The 25315-nt window shown below is 44.1% G+C and overlaps 1 long non-coding RNA gene across 1 annotated transcript; it reads right to left on the reverse strand.

Moving 5' to 3' along the window:
- Positions 1 to 639: 639 nt before the first annotated feature.
- LOC147379729 (uncharacterized) lies at positions 640 to 23260 on the reverse strand. The gene is made up of 4 exons (XR_015163356.1): positions 23060 to 23260; positions 20825 to 20927; positions 12236 to 12348; positions 640 to 858 (listed from the first exon to the last, which is right to left on the reverse strand). It is a non-coding gene; the product is annotated as an uncharacterized LOC147379729 (long non-coding RNA).
- Between the last annotated feature and the right edge of the window lie 2055 nt (positions 23261 to 25315).

Consider the following 25315-nt stretch of genomic DNA (forward strand, 5'->3'; position numbering starts at 1 on the left):
AGCCAGCAGGGCCATCATTAACCTTTGGGTTTCCCATTTCAGGAACCAGTTTCAAAATAAACCATTCCTCTGAAGAGAGCGCGTGTCTGCAGTTGCTCATGACCCACTGAAAGGAAAGGGAATTGCACTTTGAGAGATTGGGGAATTTGTCTTCCATGCGTTCGCTCAGCTCAGCCCGTAATCATGAAACGTGGCTCCAAACTGCGGACTTGAATCTTGAAGTTCAGCCAAGTTGGGTGGACTTCCGAGTGCCTCCATGGCTGGCTCCTCTGAGCCTCAGTGCCCTGCTCCAAGAAAACGGCCACGACACACAGTGAGGGGACAGAATCTCAGGGGAGAGTAAGGGGGTCAGGAAGGGAGGAGTCTGGGGCTGAGGGTTTCTGCAGTTCTTGCTCCCAAGTCCATGCCTGCCTCGGAGCTCCCCATGGGGATTTAGACCTCCCACATTTTCATTTGAAGTGCCCCTGGGGGTTCCAGGTTCCCATGACCCAGCAGGCTACAGTGAACTATCCCCTCATCGCCCCCTTCCCCTACCACCATTGGTAACCTCGCTTCATTTACCACCCCCCACCACCTCTAAAGCAGCCAAGATATTTTAAAAACCCTTGTTTTGATCTCCTTTGCATATCAGTTACACTATTTCTGAGCGTGTTTATTTTTATTTTTTTTTTCCGGTGGTGAGCCCGTTGCTTTGAGCCGTCTGCTCGCACGTTTCCACTTCCCCTCGCTTTCCTGTGCACTGCTGTGGCCTCTAGGCATGTGGCTCAGGCTACAGTGAATGGTTCTCATGGGTCTGTGGCCTTTGAAGGAGCACGGAGGCAGGTTCTTCTGCCAGTGGTGCTCCACTGCTCCTGGCATCTGCAGAGGAGAGATGAAATTTCAGTTATGTTTCCTCTGCCTCATCTCCCAACAAAACCAATTCTGTTGCTCAGGCTAAGAGATGGGGCTCAGATTGGGAAAGGGCTCTGGATTGGGCATGAGAGAGACCAGAGTGTTCATTCCAACTTTGACACTGACCTTGAAAAAATCTTCTACCTTCTTTGGGTTGGCCTTAAATTTTCTAAACTTCCTTCTGGCTCTAAATTCTAGGATTCTAACCAATATGGGGATGCTACCCTGTCACCGAGCAAGATAGTTTCTAGTCTGAGGATCAGCTTCGGAGATGGTTCTGAGATGGACGTGTTGGAGATGCAGAAATGACTGTGATACTCCCATCTGAGGGAGTAAATTTGTGGGACAGAACATCTCTTGCTGATACAATCTTGTAAAATGTATGTGCGATGACTTGTGAAATGTCCAAGCTAAAGCTTTCAAGTGAGTCATGATGTATGTCTAAATCGACATGCTTTCCAACATTTTCCATATTATGGCATCCTTAGAAAGTGATAGTATTAATACTTATACAGCATAGTAGGCAAACGAATAATTGTGTACTTGTTATGTTGGCAACCAACCCACTGATTCTGATTACTCCAAGGACTAAGGAGACAATATTTGGGTCCACGGGGGCCCAGATTGGGAAGCTTTGGTTGAGAGGATTAAGACAACTCCAGAAAAACAACAGTGTTCAGGCCAATGAAAAAACAAAATGCTGGAGAATGTAGAATAGGTAAGAAAGAGAATCCTGAACACAGACCATGGGGTTCAGATAGAGAATCCACCATTTGCCAACTCTCAGGAAACACTGAAGTTCAGCTTCTCCTGTCCTGGAAATAGTCTTGTCACCACTGTAGGACTAAATAAGGTATTGCACCTCAGCACATTCTAAGCTCTCAATCAATGTTAGCTATTATTGTTATGGCTAGTGTAAGACAGGAAATTAAATGTCATTTTGTTCAATCCTCCCATATGAGAGAAAAGGAAACTGACTTAATCAAAGTTGCATAGCTAGTTAGTTGCTGAGATGGGATTGAAACACAAGTCTTCTGACATCAGTTCTATGTTTTCATATAATTAAAAAAATGGTAGCTCATCCTGTACTGAAAACCATCCAAATACCTAAGTACTGGGGGTGGGTTCTCCTTCCCTGAAGATGTTTGGAAGATGGGACGATTCATATTTGTTTTAAGCTGGTTTATCAGTGACTCTGCCTCAGGTACAGGCAGGAATGAAATCACCTCCTGACATCTGCCTTATATTCCAAGTAGGTAGCCATGGGCCAGCTTCCAGGTTCCAGAAAGCGTGGGAATAGGCGCAGGGGCTACACATCTGGCATCTCAAATGCCAAAAGCACCAAGCCATCATTCTAGAAACCCCATTTTACATCTGAACATACTGAATAGCTGGCTCATTTGGAGTCACAGTTCCTGTTCAACTCCAAAACAAAGGTTAGAATCTGGAGCTCAGACTTACTGCTAGAGCCTTTCCACAGAGCTGTGCAAAAAGAGGGAGAATTTTAGACTCATTGTCTGCATTTGCTGACCATGTCGCCTAAGGCTAAAAACATACTAAAGCACGCATGTTCAATCGTGTCCAACTCTTTGCAACGCCATGAACTGTAGCCTGCCAGGCTCCTCTCTCCACGTGATCTTCAATTACTCATTTAAATGTGTGTGTGTGTGTGTGTTTTAACCAGCCACAAATGATTAATGAAATATTAATGAAATATAATAACCAATAATAAAGTGTGCATTAAAATAAATTCTAATGTCTTGGAGATAAACCATAGAATACCCAGGCCCATGTGGTCCGATGGCACATGTGAAGTGAAAGTGTTAGTCGCTCAGTTGTGTCCAACTCTTTGTGACCCCATGGACAGTGGTCTGCCAGGTTCTTCCGTCCATGGAATTCTCCAGACAAGAATATTGGAGTGGGTTGCCATTCCCTTCTCCAGGGAATCTTCCTGACCCAGGGATTGAACTTGGGTCTCCCAAGCTTCAGGCAGATTCTTTACTGTCTGAGTCACCAGGGAAGTCCAATGGCACATGCTGCTGCTGCTGCTGCTGCTAAGTCACTTCAGTCGTGTCCGACTCTGTGCGACCTCAGAGACGGCAGCCCACCAGGCTCCCCCGTCCCTGGGATTCTCCAGGCAAGAACACTGGAGTGGGTTGCCATTTCCTTCTGCAATGCATGAAAGTGAAAAGTGAAAATGAAGTCGCTCAGTCGTGTCCAACACTTAGCGACCCCACGGACTGCAGCCCACCAGGCTCCTCCATCCATGGGATTTTCCAGGCAAGAGGACTGGAGTGGGTTGCCACTGCCTTCTCCACCAATGGCACATATATCTATTTAAATTTGAATTAATTAAAACTAAATATAATAAAAAAGTATCTAGCCTCCCAGGGCCACTAGCCACCTTTCAAGTGCCCAATGACTCCATGTAGCTGATGGCTACTTATTAGACATTGCAGATGTGGAATATTTCCATGATTGTAGAAAGTTCTATTGAATGCTGCTGTCTACACAGGTAACCAGGTCCTATAGTTCTACACATTTGTAATAATTCAGCCAAGATTGTGGCTCTGAGCTTTGTGTTAGCAAAGCCAAAAAAAAAAAAAAAGGCAAGTCAGTGTCCCATTACCAGTTCCTCAGGAGAAACAGACTTTTTAGCCCTTAGGCCTAAAAGAATTCGTCTGATGGGCCTTCATAGAAAGATCACTGAGTGACACGCTTAAATCATGTTTTTTAAACCACAAGGGATAGAGTAGGCACAAATTTCAATATTAATTTTTATACTGACTCACTTATAATAGTTGAGGGTGTAATTCACCCAGATTCAACCTAAATGAAAACACTTGTTTAGGGGTGGGGAAGTGGGGAGGAAACTTATTTTCTTGGTCCTGGAGGGGACCACCTTAGCAACACGGCTCAGGTGAATTGGCTCCCAGGGAATGACAAGATTTGTGCTGAGGCCTGAATGATAAGTTGAAGCAGTCACTGAAAGTGGGCAAGAAGAGCATCTAGCAGAAGGGGAAAGCAAGTGCAAAGGTCCTCAGGTCGGGAAGCGTTGGCAAGTCTGAGGGAGAAAAAACACCGTGAACATTGTGGATAAGGCTGAGATTGAAAGGAGATGATGCTAAATGTAATTTTGTTGACAAAGGTCCATCCAGTCAAAGCTATGGTTCTTCCAGTAGTCATGTACAGGTGTGAAAGCTGGACCGTAAAGAAGGCTGAGAGCTGAAGAACTAATGCTTTTGAACTCCGGTGCTGGAGAAGACTGTTGGGAGTCCCTTGGACAACAATGAGATCAAACCCGTCAATCCTAAAGAAAACCAACCCTGAATATTCATTGGAAGGACCAAGGCCGAAGCTGAAGCTCCAATACTTTGGCCACCTGAGGCAAAGAGCCAACTTACTGGAAAACACCCTGATGCTAGGAAAGATTGAGGGCAAAAGGAGAAGGGAGCAACAGAGAATGAGACAGCTGGATAGCATCACTGACTCAACTGGACATGAGTTTGAGCAAACTCAGGGAAACAGTGAAGGACAGGGAAGCCTGCAGCTCATGGGGTCACAGAGAGTTCGACACAAATTGGCAACTGAACAATAAGACAGAAGTCAGGGGCTGGACCTGTATGGTTTTACAGGTCATAGTAAGAGGAGTTGGCAGAGAGGTGACATAATTTGTGATTCTCGAAACATCATTCTTGTGACTGCACAGAAAATTACTAGGGGCACAAGAGTCTAGGGAAAGAATATGATGGTAGTTGGAATAAGATTGTTGCTGTGGAGATAATGAAAAATAGTCTGAGTTGACACCTATTTTAGACGTAAAGGTCAATGTAACTTGCTAATGGATTAAACATGGGGTTTGAAGGAAGTCAGGAAAATGACTAGAATGATTCAAGAATTTACCCTGAAAAAATAGCAGCTAGAAGGCTCAAACCACTTCCCATGACAGGGAAGACTTGAGAAGGAGGAATAGGAGGAGGAGAGAGGGATAAATCAATTGTTTGGTTTGGGTCATGGTTTGTGTGAAACACCTATTAGATATACAATTAGAGTTATCAAGTCTGGAACTCAAGGGAGTAGTCAGGTGGAGAGAGAAACTTGAAGTCATCTGCATATAGATAGTATATTAAGGCTTTGGGGCTCATGGAGCTTATCTAGGATGAGTAGAGAGAGAATTGAAACAAGAACCTCTGAGCACTCCAAAATTTGATACAGAGGAGAAAGAGCCAGACAAGGAGACAAAAAGGTAAGGGCAAATGAGATGAGTGTGGAATCCCAGAAAGCTAGAGAAGAAAACGTTCAAAATCAGAAGGATCAACCATGCTGCATTCTATCGAATAATCCAGTTAGTTGAATATATTTTGGCTTTGGGTGCATCCCATCGGTGACCTTGATAAGGGCTGTTAAGTATAGGGTCAGAAGAAATTTGGAGCATTGTTGAGGAAAGAATGGGAGCTCATCAGAGGAGATAGGAAATACAGATTTTACTTTTTTTAAGTTTTTTTGTGAAGGCATCAGAGAAACGGGATGGCAGCTATGGGGATATGTAGGGTCAAGGGAGAGTTGCAGTTTTTTAATTGTTGTTATGAAAACATATTTGTTTGCTAATAGAATGGATGTAACAAAATAAGAGAAAATAATGTTCAGGAAAGAAGTACATGAAAGGAGATAACATCCAGAGGACACATGGAAGAAGTGAACTTAAGAGGCTGTGACACTCCCTCCTCTTAATAAGAAGGAGACAGTGTATGTGGGTCCAGATGCAGGTGAATTAAGCAGTTGGTAGTGGAAAGATACAGTGATTTCCTCTGATAGCAAAGCAGGAATGTCATCATCCTGAGGTCCAGAGAGGGTGCAGCCCAGTGGAGATTTCAGAGGGAGATAAAGGTATGAAAAAATCAATCCAGAGCCTGATAAAGTAAATTTGCTAAAAGTGTTAGAGGGCACACTGGCAGGATCCACTGAGGGTTGTGGTCATAAATTTAAAGTGACCACATGATCCGCAGTGTTCTTAACAGCATCTGTTGCTTAGTTGCAAGCAAAGGAGGACCAAGAAGATAATCACATTTCACCAGGATGGGGGTTTTGCCCAATGAAGGGGAAAGCAGCAAGGGAATTTAGGGTGTTGGAAAGAGAGCGGTCATGATACAGAGCAGAGGGAGTTACAGTTGGAATAGGGGTGAAGGCTACTCAATAAACACATCAGTGAACTCTACATGTATCCAGACCATCTGCCTGGACCTCTCAGTATGTCAAGAAATTTCCTTCCCCAGGAAAAGGGAGTTCATTACTGGCTTCCTTTGGTTTTTGCCACATCTAGAATCCCCCCTTCAAGGTTATGCAACCAATTAGAAACTGAGTGTTGGGTATCAAACTAGGAGATGGAGGGAAGAGTCAAACCTGAGCACAGAAGGGGATGTTTTTCCTAGTAACTCACAGTCTGCAGCCAAGTCTCACCACTTGGCTTAGACCTAGATGAAGGCATGGGGCAGGAAAACATCCCACACATGCAGAGAAAAGACTTGGATTTCCATCGGTGTCTGTTGCACTCACAAGGTGAAAAAGTTCCTTCACACCCTGAGCCTTTGTTCCCTTAAACCTCTGGCCCTACCTAAGTTACAGATCATTACACAGACCTGATGAAATGATGAGTATAAAATCATCTCAGTTGCCAGAAAGTGCAGAGATGTGTGATTATAGTCATGCCTCTGTACATGGGTCTGCAAATATAGGTCACCATGGCTAGTAAGCCACTTGCCTTAAAATTGGAAACTGATGAAATGCTAACAATGAAAGGCAAGTACATTTCAAAACAGAAGCAATGGGAAGCAACTGTCTCTCTTTTTTGTGCAACATCCTATGAACTCGTGGCTCTCACAGCCCAGGATGTTGCTGCAGTTGTCAGCCCAGCGTGCTTCGAACAGCACAAGACTAATCCCTGAGTCACCCCGTAATCCTTAGTAACTTTATCTTTCAATACCTCAGTCATCTTCTCTGTAAAGTGGGAAGACTCGTACCAGCTCCTACTCAACTTCTAGGGACTCCAGAAGGATTCGACTTTTTTTTTTTTTTTAAGAAAAATTAATAACTGGAAAGTACTCCGAGTTGCTTTGAAAACAGGTTGGGACAAATGTGAAGTGTCACTATCATTAAGTGTGAGGCAATACTTCCCACCCCCACCATGTCCCAGGGTGACAATGTGAGCTGTGTGACAGGCTATTTTTAAATTATCATCTCTGGAAGCATATGGTCCTGCTCAGTGCCAGAAAGAGAACTGACCTGCTTCTGTTTGTTTACTTGTTGGTTTTGATCTGATGGAGCATTTTCTATGTTCTGTTAAGATGATCCTTTATACCCTAAACTTTTCAGCAAATACTGGTTTTTCTGCAACATAGCCTACAAGAGACCATGTCAATATAACTTGCTTAGACAACAGTAAAGGCCATAAGAGAACAGTAGTGTGTTTATACAAATCTTCCTTCTGTGTCAGTGAAGACATTTGAGGGTTTGCCTGGTTGATGTTGGTGATGATGGTGGCAATGGTGATGGTAATGATTTATTTTGTTTTATGTTTTATTAATTAAAAACTGCTACTGACTAAAGCTGTTTTCTGCTCCAAATATACAGCCCTGGTGGCTCAGATGGTAAAGAAATATACAGCAGCAGCTTTTTAAAAGCTTCCTGTTTGCTGCCCCCTCTAATTGACCTGACTTCACCCTCTACTTGGCAGGACTCCTGAATTGAGTTAAACTTCTTGGATTTGATTTCTGATACTAAATCCCTGGAAAGATATCCAGCCACTCAGGTGAAAAAGCAAAGAGATGAAAACACCTATTTTGTGGGACCTGACTTTTGTACAAGGCAGATAAAACACCCCAGTCGAAGTAAGGAAAGAAGGATAAGAAGGATCCTAATTTTCTCTTTCTTTTTTTATTTATTTATTTTTTCTGTAAAGTCCAGAGTCAAAGTCTCTTTTCTTGGGGTCAAGTGATAACCAAAAATAGAAGTAATGAGATTTTGTGGCACTTCAATTATTTAATTTAAAAGGTAATTTATAAGTGTTAGAGACAAGGAAAACTTAGAAGGTAGGCCCTGCTTCTGCAATTAAATGACTGAATCAAGAAGATGTGAAAGGAATGTAAAAAGTTCTGGATGCCTCTGGGGACAAATAAGAGAATCAATTATGGAAATCCACAAAAGTTCAAGGTTTAAAAATTGTGAAGCACAGATACAACTAACTACAGGTCTTCCTCAAGCACTAGTGAATGCTCTTCACTAGAGAAGTTTAAGAAGAGAACGGATGCGTATTTCCTGGAGATATTGGAGCAGAAGTTCTGAAATTGGCCACAGGTGTGAACAGGTGAACTTTATGATTTTGGCCATCTCCTAAATCTATGTTTCTTTGGATCAGCCAGTAACTTCAAATCCTATTTTTATGCAGAGAGAAATAGACACTGTGAGACCAATTTGGGTTTTCTGGAATCTTCCAGTGTTCACATAGAGATGCTCCCTATTTCTTGCTCCTCCTTGACCAATTTAACTCAAAACACAAAGTTGAGACACGAACAAAGGAGGAAAGTTTAATAAGGTGACTTTGTTCTCCTGTTACAAGCAGAACTCTTTCACTTACATGTAATTCCTGCTCTTACCGTTTCCGTTGGTCTGGTCCAAACCACAGCATCCTGAGTCTGGACTCCCCCACCATCCCCTTTCTCTCCTGTATCTCCCCACAAGTCCATCTTTCATATGTGAGTCCTCCTATATCATTATCATGGCTTATTATTGACCTAAAAACTGTCCTGACTTTCTCTTTCCAATAACTCTCTCAAATCCTTAAATCCATAACTGAAGCTTGATGGTAACTCTAATGCCAAGTGGATTGATCTATCAAGAAAGTCCTCCACTACTTGACTCCATTATGCCACACCCTGATGTAGAGATTTTCTGTCTTCTTTGTCTACTTCATCACCCAACTCAAGCCTTACCTCCTCCAGGAATCATTCCCAACATCTTCAGCCTGGCTGATGATCTCAGCTTCTCTGAGCTCCTACAAATCTTAGAGTCTTTACCCATCATTTAAGCAGTTAATAAAGCCTTGAGGCGTTTTGCATATTTCATTTGGATACCCAAATGAATTGTCTTGTTTCCTAATACAGGGTTATAGGTTCCTGGAGTGTAGGGATCATCTCTTACGTTTCTCTTGTTATCCTCCTGGTGCCTAGCACATTGTTGGACACAGAGTAGTAGCAACAATCCTTTACTCTCACAGCAGCCTTTAGGGTTGAAACAGCACTTCCATGTGTCATTCAAATGATTCCTGGAACAACTAGCAAGGTCCACAAGGCAGACAATGAGTAGCACCCTACAAGTGAGGAAACTGAGGTCCAGCAAGCCGCACATCCCATGGGGATTCTAACCCTATGCTCTCCCAATAATAGCTATTAGGAGAGTAAACAAATGAACAGACCTTGCAGCTCAAATATTTGTAGGTAGCCAAAGGGAAGTGACCATGTGTTTGACCACTGCCTGTTCTGTTGATGTAGGGTGACCTCCATAGTAGGCTAAAGAATCCACTTTGTATGGGCAGACTCTGAGAGACAGATGGCCCCTGCCCCTCTGACTTCATCTGGTAATGAGAAGAGATTCCATGGAGAAGCCCGAGTCTTTGGAATGTGTTTGTGTGGGAGCCTAGATGGAAATCAGTAACCTCAGGGCAAACCTCTGAACCTGCCCATCCTGAGGCTGCTAGGACTCTGACCAAGGCAGGTAGAAGGGACCAGTCTGGAAGAGGCCTTAGGCACCAAACGGTCCTCAGTGGCCTTCACTTCATTAATTGGTAAATTCATCCTCTCACATTTAAAGACATTTTAAAAGCCTTTGGAAATGTGTTCCTGTTCCTACAGAAATTACCTGTGAATTTTCTAGTGAAAAGTCTGCCAGCTTTGTTCAGCCAAGTTTCTTTCCCCCTCTTTTCTTTGACCGTGAAATCAGCTTTGGTGCCAGCGCTCAGATCTAGCAGGTGTTTGACGCATCATGTGCTGTGATAAGAGTTTGTTACAGAAGTTCATTCAAGCTAGTCACCATAGCTTTTGAGGCATCATTGCCACTGATCATAAAACTATCCTTGAAAACCAGAAGCCCAAGATATCCAACCAGAATGTATTCTTTTCTTTCTACTTTCATGTTCTCTGTGTCCTCTCCACATCTGGTGTAATAGAGAGAGGAGTAGGAGAAGTCAGGGGATGGGGACTTGAATCCTGATGCTGCCCCAGCTAGCCATGTGACCCTGGTGAAGTCATTTCTCAGCTCTGAGCCTTGTGGCTCTTTTTTACAATGAAGAGGTGAGAGCGGGAGACTGCCAAGTTCTCTGTAAGTCCTGATATGTCCTGAAGAGAAGACAAAGACATGCTTGCCTTTCCTCACCCAGAATGTACTTTACATAAGTGAATTTACTTCCTTTTTTTACTGGTTTGTTCCTCTAGTCAGGGATGAGGGGAGCGATGCTGCCCACATGAGCTTGGAGAGGGAGGGGGCTATGTGGGTGTATGGGTGGGGAGGGGCTATGCTGGTAAGTAAAGGAGGTGCTGCTGCTGCTGCTGCTAAGTCGCTTCAGTAGTGTCCGACTCTATGCGACCCCATAGACGGCAGCCCACCAGGCTCTCCTGTCCCTGGGATTCTCCAGGCAAGAACAATGGAATGGGTTGCCATTTCCTTCTCCAGTGCATGAAAGTGAAAAGTGAAAGTGTAGTTGCTCAGTCATGTCCGACTCTTAGCGACCCCATGGACTGCAGCCCACCAGGCTCCTCCGTCTGTGGGATTTTCCATGCAAGAGTACTGCAGTGCAAACACCACTAATTACTTCAACTACAAAACACTTACTTCTGTGATGATATTAAAGGACCTTCCAGGTATTTAGAGTATGAACACCTACAGGAGAATGATGAAGAAATTTTCAGTTCCATAATTGTTCCTGAAAAGGCATTCAGAAATTCTAATTCTGCAAATTAGATTACTTTAGGGGGAAAAAGGTGAGAAAAAATTTTCATATCAAGAAGAAAAAATATCCCCTTGCTATTCTTTGCCCCCAAACCTCTAAACCAGCCCATGGAGAATCAGACTGTAGGTCTTTTATGCATTAGAGTTTGTACCCAAAAAGTTTGCATACACTTTATCACTTGATCTTTGAAACAACCCTCTGAAAGGAGGCCTTTGTCATTGTCTTCATTTCACAGGTGAGGAAACTAAAGCTCTAACAGGTTTAGCAACTTGTTAGTGTACGCAAACCATAGGTGGCCAAGTTGAGAGTGAACCAGCTGGTCTGGAACTCTCGGTGCTAGGTGCTCTTCCACAGTATCCCAAGAGGAGTTCTTATTGGCCTCAAACAAAGAGGTGAATGGGCTTCCCTGGTGGTTCAGCTGGTAAAGAATCTGCCTGCAATACAAGAGACCAGGATTTGAGCCCTGGGTCGGGAAGATCCCCTGGAGAAGGGAAAGACTACCCGCTCCAGTATTTTTACCTGAAAAAAAGGCTGTGGACAATAGTCCATGGGCTTCCAAGGTTGCGCTAGTGGTAAAGAACCCGCCTGCCAGTGCAGGAGACATGAGACATAGGTTCGATGTGAGACACAGGTCAGGAAGCTCCCCTGGAGGAGGGCATGGCAACCCACTCCAGTATTTTTGCCTGGAGAATCCCACGGACAGAGCAGCCTGGCGGGCTACAGTCCATGGGGTCGCAAAGAATAGGACATGACTGAAGCGACTTAGCACACACACAGCAGTCCATAGGGTCACAAGAGAGTCAGACACAACTGAGCGACTAACAATGTTCACTTTTTCAAGGAGATGAACAGTTATCTACAAGACTGGATCCGGGGTTATCTCTCTACAGGTCTAAAGGACCCCTGTACAATCACAGACTGAGAGAGAAGTATAGTCCCACCTACCCCCACCACACCCTCCTCCTCCATATATCACCCTGGCCTTTTTCTTCAGCTGAGTACTTCCCTGGTACTCTGACCTACTGGGATAAGTTGGTGGCAAAATCAGTCCTGAAATCCTTCAATTTCATCTTATATTCTTCAAGATACCTGGTATTAAAAATCAAGTGATTCCACAGAACACACACTAAAGAGAAGACCAAGACTTATTTTTTTTTCAGCCACTAAATAGTCCTGCTGGCCAGAGTTGGACAGAGTTGACTTTTATCTCAGTTTCTCCCTGGTCTTATATTCACCAACCTCACTAATATAACGTAGAAGGGCCACGGCAGACAGAAATGTGACTGCCCGTGAGTCATTAATTCTTGACCTTCAGCATGTTTTGAAAATGTGTTGTGAAATGCTTACCAATCAATAATTCCATCACTGGGCAGTCGAGAAGCTGGGAGTTGTGCAAGAGGGGAAGTGGGGCATTAATGCTGGTCACTCAGGAGGCTCCAAATTTCTGCTGAGAGCAGGACCTAAAGACACAAAGTCTCCAGAATAGTTTTTAAAGGAATCAAAGAGAGGATCAAGGCTAAGGGGGAGGGAAAGTAGACTTCTGCCCTTGCATGAGACCAGTAAAGTGGGGCAAGCTGTTATTTGCAGAAACTCCCAAGCTAGCCTGTTTGTCCTTTTCTGCCAAAGGCTAAGAGACATGTTACACCCCAGACTGCATCTAGGCAAACCTTCTCCATGACCAAGACCACAGCCTGAGCTACAGGTATTGCAAGTGTCCTGGATGAAGGAGGGCGCCTGGTACCAGGGGAAGGAGCACAGAACAAGGATTCAAGCCCCTGTCTGCACTCATTAGGCCTGTGACATTGCGAGTGGTCACATCCTTTGTGGGATCTTCAGGACCTTCCTTTCTACTGAAAGGAGAAGGCATCTGCCCCACAGATCGCAGAAAGCTCTGAGGTAACGAGGGGGTATGCAAACAATCTGCAAACTGTACAAATATGAAGGACTATTGGTAGAAGCCCATACACCTTGGTTTTGCAAGCTCAGCTGAAAAGAATCTCATGTTTAAGGAATGGCATAGTCCATGAATGGGGTACGACTTGTGGTTAGAATGGAAAACTGAAGATTGTCCCACACAGACGACAGAGAAGAATTTTCAAATTCTTAGTGTGTGCCAGTCACTGTTAGCTGGAAACAGTGGTGTGATGGTAAATGTTTAACAACTGGTTCTCTGGGATGACAAAGCCCAGAATTGTAGCATTTGCTGATTTCCGTGGGGTAAATTCTAGCGCCAGGCTGATTTCAAGCTACCGATGTGATATTACTAAACCATGAAGTGAGGAAAAGATGCCCACAACTGGCGCTCCCTACTGAATGCAAGCCAGTTCCATCATACTACAGAAACTTTGCTCAATGCTGAGGTTGGTATAATGGACTTCGGAACACTTCTTAATACACAAGGTTCAAGTTTTAATATCTAGTCACAGTGTCTGTTCCTCCAGTAATTCAAAGATGAACATTTTTATTTAAATTTGTACTTAGCATTTTTATAGAAAATCTCAATTGTGGATTTCTTTATGGACATTGATGAGCCCTAAAATACCGTTCTATCATCCTAAGTAATGTTCCTCTTCTTCAACTTGCAAATCTGATAATAGATCAGTAAGCAAGGTAAAACAGAACACAGCATCAAGATGGAGTCAGGAAACTTGAGACCAAGGGTTAGCAATCCCATCTGTGTGAACTTTTATAAGTCACCTGCCTTCTCTGAGTCTCAGTTTCTACATCTGTAAAATGGGAACAGCCCTGGTTTACTTGCCTCATAGGGCTACCGTGAGATCAAAGGCAATCACACCAGTGCGAGTGTTTTGAGAACAGCAAAATCCTACTGGGCTTTGAGTGATTATGATTAACTTCCAAAAATGGATTACTGGTCATGGCTATTCGTAAGAATTATCAACCAACACCACACTGGAAAAGCCCTGCACAGGAGCTCAAATCCCTTCCCTGGAGTAGAGCTCCTCCCAGGCGGGATCGGTGTGACATGAAGAGAGCAGCCCCCAGGACTGTGGGGTGGTTAAGCTCTGCTGTGCTGGGCCCAGGGACATTGGAAATTACTTGTGCCCACAGACCTTCACACCAAATGACCCATGGAGGTTAAAAACAAGATTGAGCCCAGGCTCTGTCAGTCTAGAGCTGGGACAGGGTCAGCGAGGAGCTAGGCAATGGAGCTTACTTGATAGATTTCCCCAGCCAACCTGGAGACCATCTCTGAGGGGATGAGGGGGCCTGGGGAAATCTGCATTTTATACAAGTGCCCCTGTTAATACAGATGCATATGACAAAAATGGTACATGATGCAAAACTCAATGGAGTGGAGCAAGGAAAGGGCTCAATCCATGCTGTGCCAGGGCATAGATGGAAAGTAATACTTCTTGAGGGAAACCCAGGAAGACACCATCATAATCCATGACCTGGCCAAGGCTTCTTTCTTCTCTTAATAGAATAGTATTAATAGTACCCATCCACCCACATATAGGATGATCAAGACGTATAGATTTGTCTGGTTGGCACACAGGATATCAGTCACCGAGGTCTCTGCAAACAAGACCATTCATTGTCAGCCACCAGCTGCTACCAAAGGCTGGCACAGAAAGATGCCTTCAAGGGAGGTTTCCCTAAAGCACTCTCTCTCTACCCACTCCTCTAGATATCTTAAAGAAAAAGTTCTGTGGATCCCTGTATTGCTAGTGAACACATCCTAAACTTGACCTCACTGGGGCATGTCAAACAGTGTTCTATCTTTTCTTCCACCCATTTGGTCAACAAATACTTATCAGGCTCCAATTATGTCAGACACACATATAGAGCTGGAGACTAAGGATGAATGAGATTCCATTTCTGTCTTTTGTTGTTTTTCAGTTGTTAAGTCATGTAGACTCTTTTCAATCCCATGGACAGTAGCACACCAGGCTTTCTGTCCTTCACTATCTCTTGTCCTTTTAGTCGGTGATGCTATCCAACCGTCTCATCCTCTATTGCCTTCAATCTTTTGCCCATCTCTTGCCTTTAATCTTTCCTAGCATCAGGGTCTTTTTCAATGATTCAGGTCTTTGCATCAGGTAGCCAAAGGATTGGAGCTTCAACTTAAGCATCTTATGGTCTAATTTTTACATCTGTACACGACTACTGGAAAAACCATAGCTTTAACTATATGGACCTTTGTCAGCAAACTGAAAGTGAAAGGCACTCAGTCGCATCTGACTCTTAGTGACCCCATGGACTATATAGTTCATGGAATTCTCCAGGCCAGAATTCTGGAGTGGGTAGTCTTTCCCTTCTCCAGGGGATCTTCCCAACCCAGGGATTGAACCCAGGTTTCCTGCATTGCAGGCAGATTCTTTACCAGCTGAGCCACAATGGAAGCCCAAGAATACTGGAGTGGGTAGCCTATCCCTCCTCCAGCGGATCTTCCCAACCCTGGAATCGAACAGAGGTCTCCAGCCCTGCAGGAGGATTCTTTACCAACTGAGCTATCAGGGAAGCCCCAGTAAAGTGATGTCTCTGCTTTTTAACACATTGTCTAGGTTTGTCATAGCTTTCCTTCCAAGGAGTGATATCTTTTAATTTCATGGTTCCCATCACCATCTGTAGTGATTTTGGAGCCCAAGAAAACAAACTCCACCACTGTTGCTCCAAAAAGAGTTAATGTTCTTGGAGAACTCAGAAACAAAGCCAATGGTTACAGCACCATGTGTTAAGTATAACTGAGATATGCTAGGTCCTGGGGTCTCCAGAGCAGTGAGCACCTAACTATGGTGGGGGTTGAGAGGGGATGAGAAGTGCTTTCCAGAATGGAGGATGCCAGGTTTGCAAAATAGGAGGGATCTCTAGGCAGAAGGAATAGGTGGTGCAAAGCACAGAGTCAGGAGCGTGATGTATGCTAAGGGAACAAGTAGACTGTGATAGAGAATTTGTAAGAGGTGTGCTGGCAGATGAGGCTGGAAACTCTCACCTGCCAAGCATGGAGTATAGATCTCATGGTGAAGGCCATGCATAGCCTTTGGAAAACCTGCAGAAGGATTCAGTTTGTACTTTTATAGATCCATTTCTAGAGAAGCAGTGTTCAAAACAGGTTGAAATCATAAGAAAGCAAATTAAAAAGCCATTGCAGTAGCCCAGGTGAGACCTAAACTAGTGGTGATGGATTTAAACAAATCCAGAGGGTGGATTTAAACGAAATCAAGAGAGAGTCTCTAGGATGGATCGGGTGCAGGCTGGAGGTTAGGGTTAGAGTCATCTAAACAAATGATAGGAGTGATGGGAACCATGAAATTAAAAGATGCTTGCTCCTTGGAAGGAAAGCTATGATAGACCTAGGCAGCATGTTAAGAAGCAGAGACATCACTTTGCAGACAAAGGTCCATATAGTTAAAGCTATGGTTTTTCCAGTAGTCATGTACGGATGTAAGAATTAGGCCATAAGATGCTTAAGCTGAAGCTCCAATCCTTAGATTTCTATGGCAAGGACAGCTTGTGTATGTGCTGCTTTAACTGAATTAATGAACCCAGGAGAATGAACTAATTTCAGAAAGAAGTTCAGTTTGGTATATGTTCAGTTTGAGGTGACTTTGGAATATCTAGGGGAAGAAATTTAGGCATAGTTAATATGAGTCTCTGAACTCAAAAGGGGGAACAAGAGGGAGATATAAGAACTTTCCTGCATTAGACGTAAAACTCTTGCTAAAGAGATTCATTACCTTTGAGGATTACTCGGTATGAAATTTGGTTTCAACATTAGTACCAGAAAAAAATTCAAACAATCAAGACACTCCCTTCAATCAGAAAAAGAACATAACGTAAGTCATCTTGTTTACTTTTTGCCTGGCTTGCCAGGAAGCTCAGAGATATATTTAACGTTCAATTGCAGTAATGTACTGAGAAAGCCTTATAATTAACATATTTGTCTTCTTGCTATTTTTATGGCTTTGATTTTTTATTTACAATTTAATATCTTCAGTGCATATCCCATATCATAAGGTGCCTCTACCTCTCTTAGGAAATAAAAAGCATGTATGCTTTCCTTTGATATTATTAAGATAAGTTTGCACCCTACTCACTTCAAGTGTTTTTTAGGTTCCCAAGGAGTTTTCCTTCACAATTTATAAGAATAACTATTTTTCCCCCAGGTAAAAGAAAGGAAACAAACAAACCCTCTTCTGAAAGGAATTAGTCCTCAGGGATCAGTTAGCGCTAAAGGGACCAGAGCCTATAGGTTGTTATAGAAAGCTAGAGCCATTGACTCAGAAAGAGCATACAAAAGGTATGTGAGAAATAAAATCTGAGCAGAGGAGTTCCAGCCCAGCCCATCTCGTTACTTCTCAGCCAAGTGAAACTAGTCCCAGGATGAGGCAGGGCTACAACATAAATAGCACCACAGAGGGTTTGGGTAAATTCCATCCAGGTTATTAAGAACTACCTTTTAACCTTTGAGGAACAAGAATGTCATAACAATAGCAGTTGTTACCATTTTAAAATGCCCTTACATCATTACCTAACTTAATCCTCTCCAGTGTTCTGACAAGAACTGTGGTTATTCATACTTTATGTTATGTATTCTCTTGCATAATGCATCTTGCAACCACTTTTAGGAAAAGAACACTGGTCTGAGCGCCCATCCCTCCAGTAAGACCATTTGTAGTTATGGAAGTGGAATGAGGCTGCCTGATTTTCATCTAGCACTTTGAGTTTCCAGAACACTGTCACCTCCATATAATATGTGACCCTCACAATTACCCCCTGATGTAAGCTGGGAAGGATGTATCATCTCCATTTCACAGATACAACTAGCAAGTTATACCCGCCTTGAGCTCCATTTGAGATAAAGGGAGGACACTAAGACCCCACACCCCTAAGATGTCCCCTCGCCCTGCCCTACATCTGAGTCTTCTCAGGCTTTCAGGGGGAGGCCCTCCTTCAGGTTGCGACAACTCCTTCTCTGGCAAAGTAAGATGCTAACAATAGAAACCTCCAGTGGACAGTCCTAGCTCATCTGACTTCCCTTCTCACTAATGAACACAGCCTCTTGGTGCCACAAAATCAGAAGTTGGTTAGGATCCCTTCTTTCCTTCTGGAATTCACCTGCATCTGGTTTCACCAAATAATAAGCCTCAGGGCAACCAGTCAAGAAAACAGCCATGTAAACAATCTTTAAAGCAGTCCATGAAATTTAGAACAGTGGGATTCTAAATGGCTTTCCCTAGGCCAGACTCAGAAGTTCTTAATCATGCAGGTCCTGAAGTCACTTCACCTGTCTGAGTCTTAGCTCCATCTGCAAAATGGGTCAATAATAACCTTTGTCCTGCCTCTCTTCATAGGCAGGATAAGATCAAAATTGTGTATTATTAGCTTCTTATAAGTACTTCCATGGTGGCTCAGTGGTAAAGAATCCGCCTACAGAGCAAGAGACACAGGAGACACGGGTTTGATCCCTGGGTCAGGAAGATCCCCTAAAGGAAGAAATGGCAACCCACTCCAGTATTCTTTCCAGGAAAATCCCATGGATAGAGGAACCTGGTGGGCTACAATCCATAGCATTGCAAAGAGTTAGACACGAATGAAGCGACTGAGTACCCAGCATCTTATGAAGATGAGAGCCACTCAATACTATTCAAGCAGGGAATTTCAAACCTTTAACTCAAGAGGCAGAGATGGTGTAGGAAAACTGTTGGTCCATGGGTCAGAAGCTACTGGAACTGACATATGCAGCCTGCATCCATGGGAAGAGAGATGCTGCGGTGACATGCACAGTCACGCAAGGACCCCTCCCAGCACCCAGGCTGACAAAAGTCATCAGAAGATATAGTCAGAAATTCCTTTCAAAGAATCTCTTAGTTCAACAGTTTTATTCCCCAGGGAAGATAAAATGTACATACTTCCTGTAATCAATCACAAGCCTCTTGAAGCTTCAGTCAGAGAATTTGCACAATTCTAATTTGTAAAGGTGACAGACTAGAGGTGGAAAGTATCTATGGGGCCCTTTAATACATGTAAATTAGAACAGTACCCTGGTCTTTACTGAATTATAATGAACTCTCAGTTTTCTTCTAGACCAGAAGGTTCAAATTATAGATGATAGAGCCAGAAAACTTCTTGGAGGCCCTCTACCTTATTTATCCTCCCCGCTCCCATTTTACAGAGCAGGAAACTAAGACTCAGACACACGTGACCTGCTTACAGTCATGCCACAAGGTGGAATCAGATGAAAGCACATGCCGTACCCTTGCTGTACTTAATCCAGCATGTGTTTACTGAGAATCTACTGGATTCTTGGTGGGGAAATATAGAGGAAAAAGCCAGAAAAGCCACCTTCAAGAAAGCCAGACTCCACAAAGGAAGATAAACAAGTAAGCAGAAGTTTCTGGCATAAGTGGTATGCGCCATATTAATAAGGATACAAAATGCCATGTGGATGCAGACTTCAGAAAGGTCAGCTCCACCCGGGGTTGTCAGGGAAGACTCCACCTGTGTGTGTATGCTGTGCTCAGTTGTGTTCAACTCTTTGAGACCCCATGGACTGTGGCCCACCAGGCTCCTCTGTCCATGGGATTTCCCAGGCAAGAATATTGGAGTGGCTTGCCGTTTCCTTCTCCAGGGGATCTTCCCAACCCAGGGATTGAACCCAGGTCTCCTGCATTGCAGACAGATTCTTTACTGCTGAGCCATAAGGGAAGCCCAAGACTCTGCCTAGGAGTTCGCATTTGAAGGTACTAAGCACACAGAGTGGAAAAGCATTCCAGGCAAAAGGAACAGAGAGAGCTAAGGCAAGGGGATGAAGAGAGAACACAGCATGCGCTGAGAGTTTCATACACACTGTTGCAAAGAGCAGGAGGGTTTGTACCAGCTGCTTCAGGATAATCTCGGACAATGTCAACAGTCTCAGGTGCTATCCTCCACCTCATTCGGCACGCTCCCTGGGGCAGAGGCCTGTGTCCACCTAATGGGCCAGTATGACACCTGGCTCAGTGCTGATGGCATTGTGGGGCTTAATAAATTCCCTTTGAAGATGAGAGGACTGTACAGGAGAAAAGAATTTGCCACTCTAGTGAGTCAGCCGGAACGGCAGGCGTGTCCTGGCTCCTCGGGCCAAGCACTAGGGCCGATGGGCCAGACATGCTGGGTCACTTCCCCCTGGGGCCACTGGATTCCACCTGGGAACATCGAGTCTTTTTTCAGCAAGTCGTTCCTAAGCCACGACACTCCTGGCTCATCCCTAGCCTTTGTAGCTTCACCAGCGTAATTGATCCCAGAGCTCAGCTTCCTCCATGCCCATTGGTTTCCTAGGGAGTGATGGGGTATCAGGTGCCCTTAGAGCACCTGTGCAGCCTGGCCTCCTGGGGCAGAGATGGAGCGACATGTGAGAGGCAGACATAAATAGTCCTGAGTTCTGTAGTCATCCTTTTGGGTGCTCTGAGCTTCCTGTCCTGAGCTAAGGTTTTCTCCTGGGGTTAGCTGAGGCATGGAGAGATAAACAAAGCTTGAAAATGACTCTCCCCACTGGAAAGCTAAAGGCACTTTCAAGACACTGCTTTCTCCTACCTTCTGATGAATGCGTCCCAGACTTGCCACCATCACACCCTGGTGAAGGCTCTCCAAGGTGTGTAGGTGGAGAGGAGAGACCCCTGAGGACGAAACTTCTTTCAGGTGTCCTCCCACATATGCTGGGGCTGCACAATGTCCGGAGAGCCAGACGAATCTTGCCAGGATTCACCATGGCAGGAGAACCTGTCACCCCAGTGTTCATCACTGAGCAGCCCAAACAAGCCTTAGTGACTAAGGTTTTTTTTCCACTTACACCTGGTTCTTTTGCTTTCACCACAGAATTATATTAGCAAATGAGATCCTTGAGTAAGCAAAACAGGTCCTTCACAGATTCTTTTGTAAGAACACATTCCTGAGCCTACGACAGATATTTAGAGTCAAGGAACATTTACTCACACAGGCCTTTCAAAATTCACCTCCAAGCTGTTTTCACCATGTCATTGCCATGATCTGAAAAATTGAGTGTGTCCAGAAGCAGGCAGCCAGTGGCTTGCAACAACTGAGAACCGGGCAGCAAAAAAAAAAAAAAATTAAAGCAAGTCACAGATGCACATTCAACATATGTAACTGACAAAGAATTAATACCCTGAATATAGCAGAGAAATCCTATACATCCATAAGAAGAATTAAAAGCAATCGAGATACATTGGCAGACTGTATGAACATGCAAAGTGTGGAAAGAGAAATGATTCTCGGCATATGGTAAAATGCTTAACTTCACTAATAAAGAAATGCAGATTTAAAAATTAAGAGATGCCATCTCATATCCATCAGATTAGCTAAAATTCTTAAAGTCTGACAATATGAAGTGAAGGAATAGAAATTTTAAAGCCCATTATTAAGAAAATGGGCTTAATAAATTGTAACACATTTAAGAAAAAGAAAAGCAATGTAGAAGTTAAATTGAATAAACTATGTACCAATATCAATATATTTAAAATAATAATACTGAATGAAAAAAGCAATTTGCAGAATAAGTCAGTATTATTACATCATTCATGTAAAGAAAACATGAATCAATACTATATATTGTCTTGGACACATGTTTATGGAATAAACGTACCCAACATGAATAGGACAAAGGCATCCCACCTTTGGATGGTGGTTGTTTGGGGGGGTCAAGGAAAAGGGCTGGGAAAAGGTAAGTTAGAAAGAGGCTCAGTTGTTTTGGGTAATGTTTGTTTCTTTTAAAAGCTGAAGCATGCCTTCAAAGTCAGGGAGGTGGGAAGATGAACATAAAGGTCAGGATAGGTTAGGTTTTGCTACAGTAACAAAAGTCTGAATCAGACACTTTAGACAACAGAGATTTGGCTTTTTTTGCTCATTCATGGTAGGTTGGCAAAGGGGCTCTGACTATTGTTGTCATTCATGGACCAAGGCAGACAGAGCAGCCACCACCCTCTTGCTGACAGCCATGTCAAGGAAAAGAAAGAACAATTACATGCTCCGGACTAGAAGTGACATGGTCACCTCTTCTCACAACTAGTTAGCCAGAACTAATTGTACAATCCTCCCTGGCTCAAGGGGACCACTGCTAAGTTACTTCAGTCATGTCCGACTCTGTGCAACCCCATAGACGGCAGCCCACCAGGCTCCCCCGTCCCTGGGATTCTCCAGGCAAGAACACTGGAGTGGGTTGCCATTTCCTTCTCCAATGCATGAAAGTGAAAAGTGAAAGTGAAGTCGCTCAGTCGTGTCTGACCCTCAGCGACCCCATGGACTGCAGCCCCTCAGGCTCCTCCGTCCATGGGATTTTCCAGGCAAGAGTACTGGAGTGGGGTGCCATTGTCTTAAAGTACACAATTCCACTATAAGCTCAGAAGTGGATAAAATTAGAAACATTTGGGTAATGGGCTTCCCAAATGGCCCTAGTGACAAAGAATCTACCTACCAGTGCAGGAGATGCAGGTTCAATCCCTGGGTCAGAAAGATTACCCTAGAGAAGGGCATGGCAACCCACTCCAACATTCTTGCTTGGAAAATCCCATGGATAGAGGAGCCTGGCAGGCTATAGTCCATAGGGTGGCAAAGAGTTGAACACCGACTGAAGTGATTTAGCACACACATGCACTCAAGAAAGTTTATTGAAATGTTATAGTTTTCATCATCCTCTTTTTAAGTGTTTGAATTATGTTTTATATTTCACAAAATAGAAGAAAAAAACAAAAAGGCCCTGGTTTGGAAATCAGGAGACTTGGTCTTCCATTTGAGAAATGGAAGGTCTGTTCCTGGGCCTGTTGCCACGACTGTAATACCCACACTGGTGTTCTACAACCATTGCTTCCCCACTGAAATGACACAAAGCAGATTGACCTTCCTTGCTATTGTTTAGTTCCTTGGAAGCTGAGTTGGCAGTAAGAAGCCTGATATAAAGAGAGGTGGTGCATGGAACATGGATTGTAAAGCCCAAAGACTTAACCAAGTCCTAAGAGACAACTAAATCCCAGGTCGACCACTCACATTTCCTGTCACCTTAGGAAAGTTACCATACCTCTGGGGCCTATTTTCCTCATCTGCAAAATGGGCACAACAATAACACGACATCTCTGAATAGTTGTGATAAACAAATGAGGTATGTAAAGTGATTTGTAACTGTAACGTGCTGCACAGACGCTCACTATTATTACTGACCTAAATTTTGCTGCAAGGGAAGCCTCAGGCCAGATTTACATTTCTGGCCGACAATGACTCATCCGACTTCCCTCAGCAGAGCCACCTGGTTGACAAAATAGGCCCAGGCATCATCCTGTGGTCCAACCGCTTGAAGAATCTATTGATTTCCTCTTGTGAAAGTGAGTCTGCAAACAGGGATGAAACATTATTGCAGATTCCCAAGGGAGAGTAAGCGGGGAGGGTGTGATTCCTCAGAGCACAACCCGGAGAGGGTGAGGTCCTGGGCTGGGATTGAATCTGGGTCCCTGGGACTCATCAAATATTGGAGCTGGAAGATTATAGAAGGGAGAGAACAGCTCTTCCAATCCCCTCTTTTTCCAAATGAAGAAACTGAGGTCAAAGAGAGGCAAAAATGATGGTCCTTTTCAACCATCAATAGGTAATCACAAGACCTGGCATGCACCCTGGGGTCTTCTATTCATTTAGAGTGTAACCAGGGCAAGCCCCTACCAAATACCTCAGTTGCCTCAAGTGCAAAATAAGGGGATTGAACCTGACCCCCATAGTTATCTCTTGTCTGTTGTTTTGAAAACACCCAATTCTATCAAGATTGACATGCAGCAGAATCCCCTAAACATGAACTCTCTGGTCCAGGCTCCTGACTCTGCAGGTCTGACTCTCAGGAGTCATCGTCCCCTCTCCCCACATACTGTGAATGCCACCTGTTTGCCTTCCTCTCTGTCTGGCCCAGAGGCTGTTTCTTGATGTCCTGCCTGTTTTCTCTGAGCCCTTGGAGGCTTAATGCTCCTGACTCTGCCCTTACTCAACAAATATCCCCATCTGCCAGTGTTACTGGCTCTGGGTTTGAAGCCAGGAAAACCTTCCTTAGGCAGCAGAGAACACAAGACATAACTCAGGCAGAAGCTCCCAAACACCTGAGTCTGGCCTCAACGTCACTCCCAGAGGATGCTTTGCACGGCAATATAGCAGCTGATGACACTTCCCTAGAGATCACAGGAAGCTATACAGCCAGATGCGAGGGCAAGTCTGACCCGCTGGCTGCAGGTGCATCCTGCTGTGAAAAGGACACAAACTCCACGCGCGACCTCCCACACCATAGTGCCTGGGGCCTTGCCCCTGAGGTTGCCGTAGGCCCCTCCCCACAGATGCTAATCATGCCACTAGCAGTTCCCAAGAGCAGAGAAAAGACTAACGTCTCCATCTGCAGTAATAAGAGGCAGCCCTTACACCTGGCAGGTGCTTCACCTGCAAGGCACTTATCAGCCTAAGAAGCCCCTTCAGATTCATTGGCTCACTTGGTTTTTATGAAGAACTGAGAGCTGGCCAGTTAAAGGTTGATTCTTAAATGTTCTAGATGAGGAACTTCATGTGACACTCTGAAAGGTTAGAGGATTAAGGTCAGATCTTCTGATCTCTATTCTTTTGTCCATAGTATAATGAAAGTACTATCATCATATTACAAACTGTATTAATGACCAAGCCAGAGGGCCAGGATTTCAATTGGTTTCAAATACAGAGGCCATCATCAGCTCACTTCTTCCCTTCAACAGTTCAGGAGAAGAAACCACTTCTGAAACCAAAACAGCTTTTATATTGTGATTTGTGTCGTACCTGGTTTCTTGAATCCAAGTCTTGAATATCTTTCCACCCCTTGTCCGCTTTCACCCTCTAACTGGATTTTTGAGTCAGTGCAATTGAGGAAAGAAGGACAGAAAACAAACATTCACCTGAATCTTGCTTGCTGTACCAGTCGTGTGTGTGTGTGTGTGTGTGTGTGTGTGTGTGAGACAACCTGAAAATGTCTCCTTGCTGCTGCTGCTGCTAAGTCGCTTCAGTCGTGTCTGACTCTGTACAACCCCATAGACAGCAGCCCCCTGTTCCTGGGATTCTCCAGGCACGAATACTGGAGTGGGTTGCCATCGCCTTCTCCAAATGCCTCCTTAAAGGGATGTATAAGGCTGGTTATCGCAGCAATTCCTTCCCAACTGTTTCCTACTTCCCTCAGTGATCTTTGCTGCACATCTGAAGCTAACATAACACTGTTAATCAACTGTACTCCAACATAAAATAAAATTTTTAAGAAAATTTAAAAAATCCTTAGTGGTTCCTCATTGCTTGAAGTGATCCTCAGACCAGCAGCATCAGCATCACTTCAGAGTTTTTTTCCAAATGCAGAATTTCAGGCCCCACTCATTACTGCTTCAGAATTTGATTTTAATAAGATCCCCATGTGTCTGCACAGGAGGCTTGAGA

The sequence above is a fragment of the Bos grunniens genome, chromosome 1 (genome assembly GCF_055505025.1).
Source record: "Bos grunniens cultivar Pamir isolate PY7600 chromosome 1, Bosgru_T2T1.0, whole genome shotgun sequence".
Taxonomy (NCBI): domain Eukaryota; kingdom Metazoa; phylum Chordata; class Mammalia; order Artiodactyla; family Bovidae; genus Bos; species Bos grunniens.